Raw genomic sequence first — 4,523 nt, 5'->3', positions numbered from 1 at the left:
CAGAGCCGACTAGCCTACTTACTGTTACTCCTTCCTACAGGTAATCTTTCACGTTATATGAATAGGGTTTTTAAAGTCATTTTTAAAACACCTGGTAGGCTAAGTAAGTCTTGTTCAAATGCCTATAGATGGAATGTTGTCTCAGTTCCACCACTCACTTGGACTTTGGCATAATAGACCTACCTGTACATAGGGAATTAATGAATACACTATGTCTGTGTGGTCAAACCAGTTATTAAATAAAACTGTATTAATATAACGTAATACGTTGGTAAGAGGAAACACCAAACATGCAACACTGGCAGACAATGTACATTATTCTAATAAATATGTGAAGAGATGCTTGCCCTGTTCAGTTTTTGAATTGATTTTGTATTCAGAGCAAGATTCTTTATCTTATGCATCAATTATGATGCCTTTTATTTCTTATGTGTGGGAGGAAATTTTAAGTACAACAGCAGGTTTACATGGACGTCAGTGCTATTGACTCACAACATAAGTTTACTAACTATTTATTATTCTCCACAATTCCAATATAAGAAAGAAAAACAAGTTTATGAGCAATAGAAACATGCACACAATTATGTGTCATCTCAGCTGGATTCTACCTATACCTACATGCAGTTCACATTGAAAAAAAAGGGAATTATGAAAACCTAAAAATCCCTGATGCATTTAGATTTTCTCAACTGTCTCAAAGTAACACTACTTTGTTATGTCAATTTGAATTTGTTCATTCACTAAATGCAAAATGCCTCATTCAGCTAATAAATTAAAAGAAATGCATATTTCTTGTTCAACAAATTAGTTGTTCTGCAAATTAACACAATACATATCACCCTATAAACTTACAGCAAATAGATTTATGATATAGCAATAACATTACTATGAAAAGGCACCTTAACACCTTATGATGGTGACAATCAACAAATGTAAATAGATGAGCTCTTAAAATCACAACACAATAAAATCACAACACTATAATGACAAAGCAACAACAACATTTTTTAATCAGTAAACAGTGAAACAATGATCGTATAACCACATAAGTTATTCAAGCTGCAATGCATGCTGGGACCTTAATATTTTTGAAATTGAAATTCCTTGTTCAAATTATTCTGTTGGTCTAACATGGGTTTTTATGTAGTTTCAAGTAATTCACATTTCTTAGTATTTAGTACTTGTATTCAGTGCAGATGTAGATGCATAGCTAGTAGACCTGGTCCTCTAAATGAAATCTTGGGTTGCTTGGGTGTACTACTACTTCTACTCAGATACTAAAATATACACACTGAGGGTGCAGAGATCTGAGAAAAGATATAGAGATATAAAGTGACAATTGATATTTATATGCATTTTATCTAAGTAGTCTGCTGTACTATTATATATATCTCACTGAAATTACAAGTTATCAGAACTTCATCTTATATTTTGTCCATATAGATATGAGCATCTACACCAAACTGCATATTTTTGCTCAGTTTGGGCCTCTAAATAAAATGTAGGTTTTTTTTCATCCTTGAGTATTCTCCTATATCATACTATATGAGACTGGTGTATCAAATATGATAATCAGCAACAACAACAACAACAAAGATTTGCTTTTATATATTGCCTAAAGGTTCAATAAACAGTTCCATAAAAAAAAAAAAAAAAACTATTTAATATGTCAGGCTTTAGAGGTGTATCAAGTAAAGCCTGATTATTGTTTCAACACTGTTATAGTCTGACTTCACAATTGGCCCCTAGGTTTATACTAAAAGAAACAGGTGAACATTTACATACAAAATTAATTTACATTGTTTTATTACTTAAAATCTGACAGTCATCATAATTATTTTTTTTTTTCCTTTTCATTTTAGACATATTAAATAAAAAAAGCAAAATATACATTTTTCAAATTTTGCACATGCACCAGCATGAAAAGTAAACCTTTAACATTTTGAGTGGCATTGCCTGAAGAGGGCGCTATGAGCATGATAGAAGTTAATCTTCAGCGGCCCTGTTAACCACAACATTAAAAAAAACCTGTCTAATATCATGTAGGTCCCCCTTGTGCTGACAAAACCACTCTGATGTGTCAAGGCATGGACACCACGAGACCTCTGAACGTATCCTGTGGTATCTGGCACCAAGACGTTATCACCAGTTCCTTTAAGTTCTACAAGTTGTGAGGTGGGGTCTCTATGGATTGGATTTGTCTAGCACATCCCATAGATGCTCAATTGGATTGAGATCTGGGGAGTTTGGAGGCCCAGGCACAGTGAACTCTTCACCTTCATGTTCCTCAAAACATTCCTGAACATTTTTTGCAGTGTGGCAGGATGCATTATCCTGCTGAAAGAGGCCAGTACCATCAGGGACCACCATTAACATGAAGGGGGCCACGTACACACTGCAAGTTTCAGGAGTGACAACCGCATTTAAATGTGGGAGTGAGTCCCGTAAATTATCGTTCCATGGTGTACTGAACACGACTCACTCCCGAAACTGCCATGAATGGCAGCGTGGTAACCATAGCAACGTCGTGGCGTCTCAGAGAGAATGGAGGCCTGCAGATTAGCTAGTTTTGTGTTATAGCTGCTGTTGAGAAAACAAACTTTAGAGTGCAAAGACATGTGAAAATCCGCAAAACATTATTAAATGCCGTCGGGAGAGGCATCGTAATCTAGTTTTGTTCTTTAAACTACCAGTAGCTGCTCGCATTAAATTCAAGGCATTAATGTTTGCCTACAAAACCACCACTGGCTCTGCACCCATTTACCTAAATTCATTACTTCAGAGTTATGTGCCCTCTAGAAGCTTGCGTACTTTCTATTCTATTTTAATTCTACTTTATCTATATTTATCTTCTTTTTTTATAAAAAACAAACAAACAAACACTAGCTTTCTATTTTTTCTATTCTATCTACTTGTTTTTCTTTGTGTGTGTGTGTATATATATGTGCGTGTGTATAATATATATATATATATATATATATATATACAGTATATACACCTTGCTACGTGTACTGCGTTAGGCTAACCGAGACTTGTCATTTGCACTTATATATTGTTGCTCTTTTGTTAGTTTTGACTGCTTTTATTGTCCTAATTTGTAAGTCGCTTTGGATAAAAGTGTCTGCTAAATGACTAAATGTAATGTAAATGTAAACTGTTGTTATTGAACAGCTATTAACCGCAACTGCTCGGTCCACAATACACCTCTCTCCGCCATCCTGTCAGATCTGAGGTAAACACTTGACGGGACGCCTGACAATACACACACTTCGACATTTATTTCATTTCAGAACATCTTATAGATTTTCTTTTGCTGTTTCTATCATGTATCATTTTAAACTTTTACCTCACAAATACCTGTTTTATTTTTTTACTTTGAGTTACTGTAACAGGCTTTTAAAAATATTACAGTACCACAAAAGTTACATTACAAGTTTGATAACTAAATGAACAGAAGTCAGATTTGCCTAAAAGTTAATTATGGCAAGAGCAACCAGTAATGGACGTTCATCGACTAAACATTGCTTCTATTATTACAGCATTTTTAAGTGACTCTTTCTGCAGGTTACATTGTTATGCCAGTAGGTGTCTATATATAAGTGAATAGTGAATCAACTATAAACTGAATCGATGACTTATTCACTCAACTGATTTGTTAAAAAAAATGCTTATTCATTCAGAAACAAAACTTGTTACCATCTTTATTAATAAGTCATTGAATCATTCATTTAACAGATTCATTTAAAAACCAAATATTGTAAGATGACAAAGGAGAATGTTTATGTTCTTTCCTCCCTTTATATTATTTCTGGAATATAGTGAAGGGTAAGTTAGATCTCTTTTCAAAGCAGCAATAAAAACACCAACATTTGTCAATGCTGCCTGCATTCACACATATTTTAATAAATCATAAAATTCAACATTCTGTTCGATGTAGGAAACTTATTGATTTGTATTATTCTAAGTTGCTTCTAAAGCAATTCTTCAGAAATGTTAATATCATCTAGTGTCAGCCCAGATAAAACATTACAATCAGCTATTACATCTATAATACAACACAAGACACATTATTGCTGCTTGTAGTGCAGTGTCTTGATGTCCTGCAACCACTGGGAGTAACATAACTCCCCTAAGCAACATATAACAATGAAACAAAAAGACTGATGTTAGTCAAACGACCTGTATATGAAAATCATAAAGGTTGGGAACGTAATAAAGGTGAGTAAATTATGACAATTTTTGTTTTTGTCAACTATCACTTTAACAAATTAGTGTTTATGCCATCTAAGTGTACATCAATTTAAATATTTAAAGTATTATTAATTCCTTTATTTATAAAACTTTTTAATGCTAAATAATTTAAAAAAGTGAGTGCATATTTTAAAAGAGAAAAAAAGCATATATTAGGAGAAAATGATTGTGCTTAAAAGGCAAATTTAGCCATCAGTAGTATATACAGTGGGTACGGAAAGTATTCAGACCCCCTTCAATTTTTCACTCTTTGTTATATTGCAGCCATTTGC

Source organism: Sinocyclocheilus anshuiensis, unplaced genomic scaffold (genome assembly GCF_001515605.1).
Source record: "Sinocyclocheilus anshuiensis isolate Anshui unplaced genomic scaffold, SAMN03320099.WGS_v1.1 scaffold3082, whole genome shotgun sequence".
Taxonomy (NCBI): Eukaryota; Metazoa; Chordata; class Actinopteri; order Cypriniformes; family Cyprinidae; genus Sinocyclocheilus; species Sinocyclocheilus anshuiensis.
The sequence above is the reverse complement of the archived record's forward strand: the minus strand, read 5'-3'. Positions refer to the sequence as shown.